Raw genomic sequence first — 12,375 nt, 5'->3', positions numbered from 1 at the left:
CCGCGGTAAGTTTTCGTTTGAGACAAACAGTATCTTCGATATTACAGAAGTTCGTAAAGGGGTTGTTAACTGGAGGATGCAGAAGCTGAATATCTGAGGTAAGTGTATGAGGGGTGTTAAATCTCCACCCAATATCCGTAGGTACGTTCATCGTTCTAGTGACAAGCAGATCTCCACTGTCGTATTCACTTGATGCTCTATCTCGGCTATTTTCCTTTAACCTAGGCCATAAAATGTTTCAGCTCACAATAAAATCAGCAGTTACGTGCACATTTCGTAGAAGGTATTCTCCGTATACGACTCCTTATTTCCCCAGCAAGATATATAAGATCGTCTTGGTGGATGGGCAGGAACATTCGGATATGGGCTCCAACCATTCTTTTTTAAGCAATGTACATTATGAAGTTTCCGCTTTCATTGGGCTGGAATTGTTACAAACTCACCTTATTTGTTTCTGCTGATTGTCTGGGGTCTTTTCGAGTTGTTGAAGGCTGAATAAATGACCTCCTCATCGTTGGATGAAAGGAGAGATCTTGTCCCTTATGTAGGACGGTAGCCATGTGACATGAAGCCGGTGGCGTATGGAACCCCCAGTAGAAACTGGAGACTCCCTGACTGGTGGGCTGCTAGCTACCTGTCTCACTGGGACGTTTGAGAGAGTCCGGCAACAATTAATACACTGTTCTAATGCAACCATTCAGACTAACAACCGTCACTTTGAACAATTCCTGTGGGCGTAAGTGTACATTGTTCATCTCAAAAGAACTTGTTATTCATTTCCAGCCATTAGTTTCTCATCTCAGAATACTAAGTTCAGGAGCCTACTCTATTTATATATATATTCACTCTAGCGATGTGGGGCACCGGGGCACCTATAGGTGTACAGCAAATAGATTGTCCATTTCTTGAAGTGAGATGAACGAGTCAGGCATGAAAACATTTCTGCTGAGGGCCTGGACAGGTCAGGTTAAGAGGAAATGATGCAGCCGATGAAGCGCATTAGCGCCTCGGTCCGCCACTCCGGACGCGGCTGCCTACGCAGATGCAGTGGGCACTGTCGCCGCTGGCGTCGTGATACGGAGGTGAGCGGCGTGGGGGCGTGTGCTGGCTAGCAGGAAGGCGAAGCCCAGCCGCGGCGCGTGCTCTATCAGCGCCGTGCTACGCCCCGCCGGGAGATAGCGGCCACACGCCCACTCCGCCGCACCGCCAGATGTGCGTTGGCGAGCGCACCGCCGCATCAGCGGCCTGCTGCCAGACTGCGCGGCTGCCGCCCGCCTAGCGCAGACTCGGCCACGTTTCACTTCATCTTGCGTAGGCCGAGCAGCGAGACTCCTCATCCGTCCATCCCCACCTACGGACCGAGCGAGGTGGCGCAGTGGTTAGATACTGGACTCGCATTCGGGAGGACGACGGTTCAATCCCGCGTCCGGTCATCCTGATTTAGGTTTTCCGTGATTTCCCTAAATCGCTCTAGGCAAATGCCGGGATAGTTCCTTTCAAAAGGGCACGGCCGACTTCCTTCCCTAATCCGATGAGACCGATGACCTCGCTGTCTGGTCTTCTTCCCCACAACAACCCCCAACCCACCTACGGAAATGTTACGTTGAACTCATACCCTCCCAAATTGTACCATCTTTCCAAATCGCTGGACGTCACTCAGCCTCGCTGTCCTTACCCCATTTATCCTTCCCTATCCCTATCCTGTACCAGCATACAAAGTTCTTTCGTATTTTTAAACACCTCGAATATCTTCGCCAGCCCTATCTCTCCTCCAAATTGAACCTCAACACACCGGTGTATCAGCCATCCATCAGAACCTAAATGGCTCTCGCTTGTATCACATTGTCCTACCTTCCCCACATCTGTACATCTACATTTACGGTCCACGTGTACCTTATGGTGCGTGGTGGAGGCTGCGTGGCGTACAACTATTTAATTATCCAGTATCTGATCAAACGTATTTGGACAGCTACTACAGGACATTAAAATGGCGTGTGTTCACTCTTCGCCTATATGGCGGCTTGAATCCTAATGGGGAAACTGTCGGTAGGGTGTCTGAATGTCTGTGGCTGGATGGCAGTGCATTTTTCCTCAACAGCAGAAACCAGAGAAGGTGATGATGTTGGACGCTGGGGTCTGGATCGGAGTCGATATTCTAACTCTTCCCAAAGGTATTCCAATTGGTTCAGGTCGAGACTCTGGGTACACTAGTCTATTTCAGGAATGTTACTGTACATAAAGCATTGTCACGCCGGCCGTGGTGGCCGAGCGGTTCTAGGCGCTACAGTCTGGAACCGCGCGACCGCTACGGTCGCAGGTTCGAATCCTGCCTCGGGCATGGATGTTTGTGATGTCCTTAGGTTGGTTAGGTTTAAGTAGTTCTAAGTTCTAGGGGACTGATGACCCCAGATGTTAAGTCCCATAGTGCTCAGAGCCAACCATTGTCCCACAGATGCTGCTTTACGACAGGGTGGAGTGTCTGCGAATACAGTCAGCTGCCGTCTCCGAACTTTTCCTCTACCGTACGCGTGCCGGAGTAAGCTTCCAGCAGCTCTGCATGGGACAGACATGGTGGCGCCAAGTTACAGCATGGCCTCTCCACCAAAGGAAGGTCATGGACGCTGGTGTCTGCTCACAGACGCAAGTCGGAGACAGCAACAGCTGGCGTACTCCCCATGTACAGCGACTGGTCGACGTTGCACCAAACATTATCAGTTTGGCTTCCAGTAAGTTGGTGGTAAAACACTCCGAGCGTTCAAATCAACAGATGACAGGTGGGCAGCTCGCAGCGGCCAAGTTTATTAGACCATGCAATCTCAAAGGCAGAAGTCATTTGCCGAATGGTAAGGAACACATCACAGGCTCTGCAACTAATCAGAAGTAGATCTCAGAAGTCCGAGTTTTGTAGCTGTCTGTCTGAGGCAATGAAGTTAGATCTTGTTGTGGATGACGAAATGTAGCCTAGGCTTGTCAGGATTCTTCAGCCCACCTTGGTCTCGCAACTGCGTCTTTCAGCACTACAGGTTGGAGCTTTTCAAAAATTGTTCAAATGGCTCTGAGCACTATGGGACTTAACATCTTAGGTCATCAGTCCCCTAGAACTTAGAACTACTTAAACCTAACCAAACTAAGGACATCACACACATCCATGCCCGAGGCAGGATTCGAACCTGCGACCGTAGCAGTCGCTCGGTTCCGGACTGAAGCGCCTAGAACCGCACGGCCACACCGGCCGGCGTGGAGCTTTTCACCATGTCAGCAGACTGAGAGGCGGTGTTGTATAAGATTTACTCGTTGTTGAGGCATCATGCCGTGCTGTTAGAATGGCGTTATGTTCCCTGGTCAGTGAGGGCACATCGCTGAACTAGCGATTCGGACCACTCACTTGGGTGAGGTTAGCAATAGCTTTGTTTGTGTACTGTGCTATTTGGATTGTCGACTCTCTGCTTGTTTGTCGTTTTGCTTGTGACACGGTGCCCGAGCCTATTTTGCCTTGGCTTGGTGCTAGCTAGAGATAACTTTAAGAAACTTTTACATTTACCAGGATAATTTTCTGCAGCGCAGCGCTACTTCTCGAACAGTCTACTCCAAGGACCATTGCTTGAATTGTCTCGTGCTCCACAGAAATTTCGACACATTCCATTTCCACACGAGTGTCACTCTTCACAGCTGTCACAAACTCGTCGGTTGACCTTACTACGAAGCGAGACACAACCCTTGCAAGTACAGAAAGTGAGTGTCACAGTTAAGCTAGACTGCGCCTGATCTGTCCCGAGTGTCAGCTTCCCGGCAGCGCTGCCTGTCAGCGGCGCACTTGGACGGACAAAGTGGATCCCCGGCCAGAGCTGTGCCGGCCTGGTTGCTCCATTAGGGGACGCGGACGCAGCTGAGTGGAGTTGTAACAAGCTTTGCCCTCCCTCCGACGATTTGGCGCGGGCCGCCGCCCCCGACGGCCTCAAGTTTTTCGCGGCCGCCGAAACAGAGGGTCGCGGAGAGCGATGTTCCGTCCCGGATACTGCGGGGCCTTCCTCCCCCTGCCGTGCCTGCCTCTTCGTTTTTTCCTCTCGCGCCCTTCGTCGCACTGACTTTAGAAACTTTACTCGCTTCTCAAAGCACTCTACTGGAGTGTCTCTTATGAAACAGGGCCACTGTAGGCGAGATGTGGCTGCACGATGTGTACCGATCGAAAGTTGCTTTTAAAGGGGATGTAAACCTGTCACACACAACTCTCCGTGGCCAGAGGTGTGTGCGCATTCATATACATCAAAGTAAATATTGTTGTAGTCTTCAGTCCAGAGACTGGTTTGATGCAGCTCTCCATGTTAATCTATCCTGTACAAGCTTCTTCATCTCCCAGTACCTACTGCAACCTACATCCTTCTGAATCTGCTTAGTGTATTCATATCTTGGTCTCCCTCTACGATTTTTACTCTCGACGCTTCCCTCCAATACTAAACTGATGATCCCTTGATGCCCCAGAACGTGTCCTACCAACCGATCCCTTCTCCTCATCAAGTTGTGCCACAAACTCCTCCCCAATTCTATTCAATACCTCTTCATTAGTTACGTTATCTACCCATCTAATCCTTAGGATTCTTCTGCAGCATCACATTTCGAAAGCCTCTATTCTCTTCTTGTCTACACTGTTTATCGTCCACATTCCGAAAGCCTCTATTCTCTTCTTGTCTACACTGTTCATCGTCCATGTTTCACTTCCGTACATGGCTACACTCCATACAAATACCTTCAGAAAAGACTTCCTGACGCTTAAATCTATACTCGGTGTTAACAAATTTCTCTTCTTCAGAAACGCTTTCCCTGCCATAGACAGTCTACATTTTATATCCTCTCTACTTCGACCATCATCAGTTATTCTGCACCCCAAATAGCAAAACTCATCTACTACTTTAAATGTGTCATTTCCTAATCTAATTCCCTCAGCGTCACTTGATTTAATTCGACTTCTTTCCATTACCCTCGTTTTGCTTTTGTTGGTATTCATGTTATATCCTCCTTTCAAGACACTGTCCACAGTAGATATCCGCTGTAATAATCGTTTCGTGGGCGAGGAAATTCAGGGCATATCTCCCGATATCCGCAGTGATACACTGCGGAAAGGTCATTTTATGGATGAGTGATATGAAAAGTAGTACATCATTATAGGAATATATGATAACAAATTCAGACGAAATGAAACAGAAATGTCACAGTAAATGGACCCCAAACAGTCGCATCAATACACGTCTACTTCCCTGTCTATCATTAACGCAGGCGTGTATTGTTGCAAGCAAACTATAGTAATGCTGCCGATTGGCATCCTGCGATAGATGATGGTTGTATCTTTTATCGCAGTTTGGCAATGACTTACAGGCTCTGGACAATGCGTAAGCTCCCACTTCTTGATGTCCATATGTGTTCAATTGGTGAGAGACCTGGTGATCTTTGTCAGTTGCCGTACGTCAAGAAGAGCGAATGCGTCACAGCAGCCATATTTGGAGATTCGTTGTTCTGCTGAAAAAGTGCATTATCCTCCTGTCAAAGAACTGGCAATAGCATAGGGATAACAGTCTCTGCAATGTAACAGGCACTGGCTACCTTAGCCTGCAGAAAAAACCAAATGTGACAGCTAGTTGTAACTAATGGTTCCAGCATTATGTAGCCTGGTATATGACCTTTGTGTGTCGTGGCTGAATGCACTCTGTAATAGGCAGCTCACCAACTCTACATCATACACGTGTAGGAGCGTCACTCGCATACTGACAGAATCTACTATCATCACTGTAATGAAATGATCATATGGCACTGATGCCAACGGCCTCGCCGCAGTGGTATCACCGGTTCCCGTCAGATAACCGAAGTTAAGCGCCGTCGGGCTGGGTAGCACTTGGATGTGTGTGACCGTCCGGGCTGCCACCCGCTGTTGGCAACCGGGTGGCACTCAGCCCTTGTGAGGCAAACTGAGGAGCTAATTGATTGAGAAATAGCGGCTCCAGTCTCGTAAGGTGACATACGGCCGGGAGAGCGGTGTGCTGGCCACATGCCCCTCCATGTCCTCATCCAGTGACGCCTGTGGGCCGAAGATGACAAGGCGGGCGGTCGGTACCGTTGGGCCTTCCAAGGCCTGTTCGGACGGAGAGAGAGAATGTGGCACTGATGGCCAGGAGGCCCCACCTGGGGAAGTTTGGCCGCTGAGTTGCTTCTCAGCTGACGCCACAATGGGCGATTTGCGTGTCGATGATGATGAAATGACGAGGATAAGACAACGCCCACTCTTCGTGCGGAGAAAATGTCCGAGCTCACCGGGAATCGAATCCTGGCTCGCTGCTCGGCAGTCAGACGCACTGGCCACTCAGCTAAGGAGGCGGACCGGCCTCATCACTCGAGGCGACAGAATACCACTCCACTCTCCAGTCAACTTTTTCACGAAACCGGGAGCACAAGTGGTCCTGGTCCTGCTGCAAGCAGACGGTTCCCAGTGTCACTCAGAGACATAGCAGGTGCAACCTGAGCCCACTTTCTCCCAAGGATGATGTTCCGTCGGCCACCACTGCTCGCAGATACCTCGATCTTGGGGTGCATCTGTACTACGCGGACTGGGTACGCGTGTGGGAATGTTCCATAGACCGCCATTGATAACAGCGACACATCACCTATATAATGAGCCCAACACGGCAAAAAAACCATCTATACGTCCGTACAGCTTTCCGCAACCCCCACCCCTCCCTCCCCCCAAAGCCACTTCGTTCAAAAGGCTAAAATTGTTGCAGCAGGAGTTCGTTCTTTTCAGCGGATGATTGTTGTATCTTGAAGTAAATGTTGTTAACACTTTTCACCTCTAAACTCAGCACTATTACTGTCTGCAGAGTCAAGACGTAGGGCACACACAAGCAGGCCCCATTTGATGAATAACTAACCCTGCAACCCCTCAGTATGCACATATTATACGCCGGCTGGTGATTCTGAACACAGTCCTTGAGGGTGCTGCACTTTTTTCCTGCAATAAAGTAGCGAACCAGGATTGTAATTAGACATCCGGAAAGCTACAACCCCCATGAAGATGCCCTCTGCAGATGGGGACAAAACGGTGCACTCAACAAGGAGTACATCCTAACACGGCATAATAACCCATACTTTAATAAGTGTGACATTTCCAGCTGTGAAAGTATACTAATTTGCTGAGGAGAGAATGATCATACTTGATTTGTGCACGCAAGTACTTTCTACTCAGTGTTATTACTTGTGTGATAAACTTTGTCATATACAATACACATGCAGAATACCTTAGAAACATTCACAGGTACGACCGGGAAATGTCAAATAGTTTCAAATTCTGTTTTAATTACCGTATTCCTTTAAAAATGGGCAGTGTTAATATCACCATTGGAGCTAAATCATCCTCGCACAAATAATTTTATTTCGTACATTAGAAACACTTCGTGAAATACTGCGAATGCATGACTAACCGTTTTGTTTGTTATTAAATAACATTTGCTACTGCCAGTCGCGATTTTCCTGTGTTTATTTTACGCGCAACGCTTTTCGGGAAATAATTCCCATTATCAAGTGCTTTTATGACATTTTTTTAGGCGTGAGTTTGCGATGTTTGAGCCGTTGCACCGTTCTGGTGCTTTTACTGTAATATAAACACGGGTAATTTTGTAATTACTCCTATGTCTTTCCCTGTAGACAACGGTGAATTTTGAAATAGCTTTTACTTACGGCCCTCTTATCGCCCTCTTATGTAAAAACTCACACGCATTATGCATCGCTTACAGAGTCGACAGTTCACAGGACGCGTCGAAAACGGAAACGTACGTTAACAATCAGTCACAAAGGTACGTGTTACGTACTGTCAACAGTGATATTCTGCTACACTTCATCCACAGAGCATGTATACTATTGTTTAGTTCAGAAGGTATTTTTTGTATATAATCTAAATCATTATTTTCTTATACATTAGTTACAAGCGTACTAATTTAAATGTATCGCTGTTTTATTCGCTTAATCAAAAATGCTGTCGAAGCATCTGAAGAATTCAATGGATCATTATCGAGTCTTCATATTTTTTGCAACGTGAATATTCTCCCAACAAATACGCTTGACAAACATTACTTAGTCCCTACAGTACTGTAGCATTTTGCTCTACATTTCCAACTGGATATCCTATATTTTGTACGAGTTTGGCTGTTGTTGACGGTGTGTGTGTGTGTGTGTGTGTGTGTGTGTGTGTGTGTGTGTGTTATGAGCGTAGACTCTAACGTACTCTATGTACCTGGTGTGGATATGGCAAAGGAAACAGGATAACTCAGAATACTAGAAGGTTTCAAACTTTTAACACAGAGAGCCATGAAAGAAATCTCCGCTTAGTCACCATGGGTTTTAGTAATCGGACTAATTATCATTGACGCTATGGCCGAGTTACAACACTGAAAAGGAGCATGCATAATTTACTATAAAATTTAACCAGAATGTATTATAGTTTGGTTTACGTTGTAATAACTGTTTCTACGGCCTCAAGTAGTGAACAAATGAGAACGACCCAATCATTAATGTCGAAACGTGTAGGTTACCCGTGGTGACAAACTGCAACATTCTATGTTATTCATCAAATAGCGCCACTGTTGACAAGGAAATAAGGTTTAATTTCACAGACTGAAATTGCAAATTCCTGTGCAGATAAGTATTATAGTACAAAAGCGTCGAGAGTGTGCCCCACTTTTGTAATCCGCGTCCGGGGCTCTGAACGGGTAGTTCCTCTGCGTCCAAGTTGCCTGTGAAGCTGGGATTAAACTAGGTTACGAATTGCTGTTCCGTACCCAGTGGGTGACAGAATTCCATTTCGTCGCCCACCCCTCCAGTGGCCTGAGCTGCCATTCATTGAAAATGCATAGCGCAGCGTGGCCAGGGCGGCGGTGCTCTTGCAAACGTTAATGGACTCCGGATACGGGTTAATGACTGGCCGCTATCATTCAGCCACCAATTAAAGCACCAGTTACTGAACACTTGTGCGAGGCAGCGGTCGCCGCAACAATGTTACCAGTTCGTTCCGCATACGCTGACTGTGTAAAAGACATGCTCGTGATATCCTTCGGTACTTCCAATGTCGTGTGCCGCTTTGTCCATAGTACTCTGATCTGAGTGATCATTGACGAGCCTGTATTTCAGTTTTATGGCCCTGAAAATTATGGGTAAGAAGTGTTCCGAAGATCGCTTCCCTCTTAAGTTGAAAATTTACACTGACACGCTTTACCGCTGGAAAGAAGAAGTTGACGAAAAGACTTTACACTGTTGTCGAATCAGATGATTGAGCTTTTACCGACTGAAGAGGTATAGTTCTGGACACTAGCAAGTAATAATCGAGTAACCAAATAATTAAGTGTTAAAATATATTTAATCCCCCGACAGTGACTTTTCTCACAGATTGTAGGCTTTCACGGCCGATATTTCCGTTATTGGTGAGTTTTGTTTTATGGGCTTTAGGCCTGTTCCAAACGACAATTACCTGCCTAAGTTTCGTCTTCCAACGCAGGTGACTTCTTCAGAGGCTGCCTTAGAGAGCAGTTACACTCTCAAACAAGATCAGCAAGCTGACTGCTTTCTCAGTCGTTCAAGCCTTTTACATTAGATGGCGAAACGTTAAGCAAAGAATTATGCCTTCAACCACAGCCTAACGCCCATACAAAAATCTCTAGTCACGTTTTTGTTTTTATATTGTGGTTTTCAAATGGTTCAAATGGCTCTGAGCATTATGCGACTTAACTTCTGAGGTCATCAGTCGCCTAGAACTTAGAACTAATTAAACCTAACTAACCTAAGGACATCACACACATCCATGCCCGAGGCAGGATTCGAACCTGCGACCGTAGCGGTCGCTCGGCTCCGGACTGTAGCGCCCAGAACCGCACGGTCACTCCGGCCGGCTATTGTGGTTTTCGATCGTAGGTTCGAATGGCTCTAAGCACTGTGAGACTTAACACCTGAGGTTGTCAGTCCCCTAGAACTTAAAACTACTTAAACCTAACTAACCTAAGGACATCACGTACATCCATGCCCGAGGGAGGATTCGAACCTGTGACCGTAGCAACAGCGCGGTTCCGGACTGAAGCGCCTAGAACCGCTCGGTCACAATGACCGGCTCAATCGTAGGCTACGGGCATCTTCAGATCTAAAATTGCAACGAAAAACTTGTATATAATTTAACAAATGATGTATAAAGTAAATACAGTATTATAACGAATAAGATAATAAAATTCTCATAGCAAAGTGCAGCACCATAGTGTTTCTCTCTTGAGTGCCAGAGGTATTCACTGCCTTGAAGCAACCTTTCCGCTAAACTTTATGCAGAGTGTGAGAGAATGACGTTTTAAAAACTTGGCAGACTGAAGAGGATGGGATTTTGAACATTTTGGTATAAGGAACCTATAGCCAGACTTTATTTCACAATTTCCTAGAGTTACCACTGGACGGTAAAAATCCACGCTCTACTTCTACGAGAAGTTACAAGGTGAATTTCTCAGTCAACGTTTGGGCTGTAATCCATGGAAATCACCTTACTGGACCACACAGTTTACCAGATCGAGTGAATGGTGCATGGTGTTCGAGCTTTCTGAACATTGCCTTCAGGATGACGTCTCCTTGCAACTTTGGACTAGCTTGTGCTTTCAGAAAGATGGTGCACCAGTGGACTTTGGTCTTCGGGGCAGGGCATAACTCATAGACAACTTCAGTCAGAGAGTAATCGGAAGGGGATGTCCATTCCTTTGGCCTCTGCGCTCCTCTGACCTCACCCCCCTTGACTTTTTCCTCTGGGATACGTTGAGTCCTTCGTGTGCTGTACGACAGTAGGAACGGTACGTGAGCTCGTTCAGCGCATGTCTCCACCATTGGATACCATCACAGGGGAGTACGGAATTTTACAGAGAATCAGGGAGAAACATGGCTCGTCTTTGTAAATTATGTAGCGAAGTTGATGATCGTCACACAGTGAACATTTACTCTTCAGTAATGAAGCCACGGATTCGATTTACAGTATTTGATTGTACCCTACTGTCAATAAAGGTTTACCAAACTACAGTATTCTGGCGTCTCACTTAGCCTACCGAATGCGTAGAAAGTGGACGGAGCTGCAGGAATTTTATTTTACATTTCTGACTATAGGCTCCTTACACGAAAACGGCTGCAACCTCCCAAATTCTTGAAACGTCATCCTGTTACACCCTGTATATCGGTAGTTTGATTGTTACGCAAACATTTGTTTGTCTACTTTGGAACATGCGACCTGTCCCTCCAGATGAGGGTGGAGATTTGGAAGCCATAACTGGCTAAAGAAAATATACCAATAAATAAACGATTATGAATAGATGTAATGACCTGCAGTTTATCAGGCTATCGCTGATTTTCAGAAAATATCGACCCAAAAGTAATACATACGTGACATGAAGAGCACTGGTATTTCTTGCAAATTAACATAAAACTGGCGTATGGCGCTCTTCCTCGAAAATTCATTAATATTAGTAACCGTTCAAACGTCATGATTTGGAACAATATATCTCAGTTTACTGAAACCACCAAACCATCCTCAGGTATAAAATTAATATCGATTACAGCACACGCTTCCAGTCCCGATCATTTGTATCTAGATCAACGTTATATACTAACTACATTACCCGATACATACATGAAACAAGACTCAGTTTGTCCGTGTGCCGCACATTGTTAACATACTGCCTTCCTTATGTATAAATCGAGTAACTTTGATGCAGCCTATCTATAATTCTGGTCTAGATACGAATAATCGTAATTGGACACACATCCTGTAATAAACATCGCATTTTTATACCTGACGATCGTCTTTGTTTGACTGACACTGGTAGTTTTAATAAAATTAAATACCGATATTGTGCCAAAACAAGATTTTGCAAAAATATTTAAAAGCTGTAGACTATCGTCTTCATAAAACTAGCAACAGAAATAATTTCGCATCATTAGTTCCGAACAACTGCGGGTAACTGTCATATGACGGAAGTCTGTGTGTTCTGACTCATCACAGTTTCGGTATCCATATCCTATTGCCGAACATCCTCATGACGTAAACCTCGAACTGGAAGCGATCATTACGTCGGCAGCTTGCTTTTCGTTCCTTGGAATGGACATCGAATTCTACGTCCAGTACTTAGTATTGCTCCCCTCTCCCCCTTTTTTTTAAATCTGCTTCCCCGCGGCCGAATTTCGATTCTTCCCGCGGCTTCCTCTTCATATTTTGTGTCCCGCCGAGGTCAGCGCGCACGCAAATGTCGGACAAACAGCCGACCAGTTCGATTATGTTCATTTCAATTCGTCCAATTCTCTCGCGGCGTTATTTTGCGTCCGCGTTTG

The 12,375-nt window shown here is 46.2% G+C and overlaps 1 protein-coding gene across 1 annotated transcript in view; it reads left to right on the top strand.

The window, feature by feature from the left end:
* LOC124619503 (CUGBP Elav-like family member 2) overlaps positions 1 to 12,375 on the top strand; it is a 1,137,606-nt gene that overhangs the window by 116,796 nt on the left and 1,008,435 nt on the right. The window lies entirely within an intron of this gene.

The sequence above is a fragment of the Schistocerca americana genome, chromosome 6, assembly GCF_021461395.2.
Source record: "Schistocerca americana isolate TAMUIC-IGC-003095 chromosome 6, iqSchAmer2.1, whole genome shotgun sequence".
NCBI classification, from domain to species: domain Eukaryota; kingdom Metazoa; phylum Arthropoda; class Insecta; order Orthoptera; family Acrididae; genus Schistocerca; species Schistocerca americana.
Note: the sequence above shows the minus strand (reverse complement) of the source record. Positions and strands in the feature narration are given on the sequence as shown.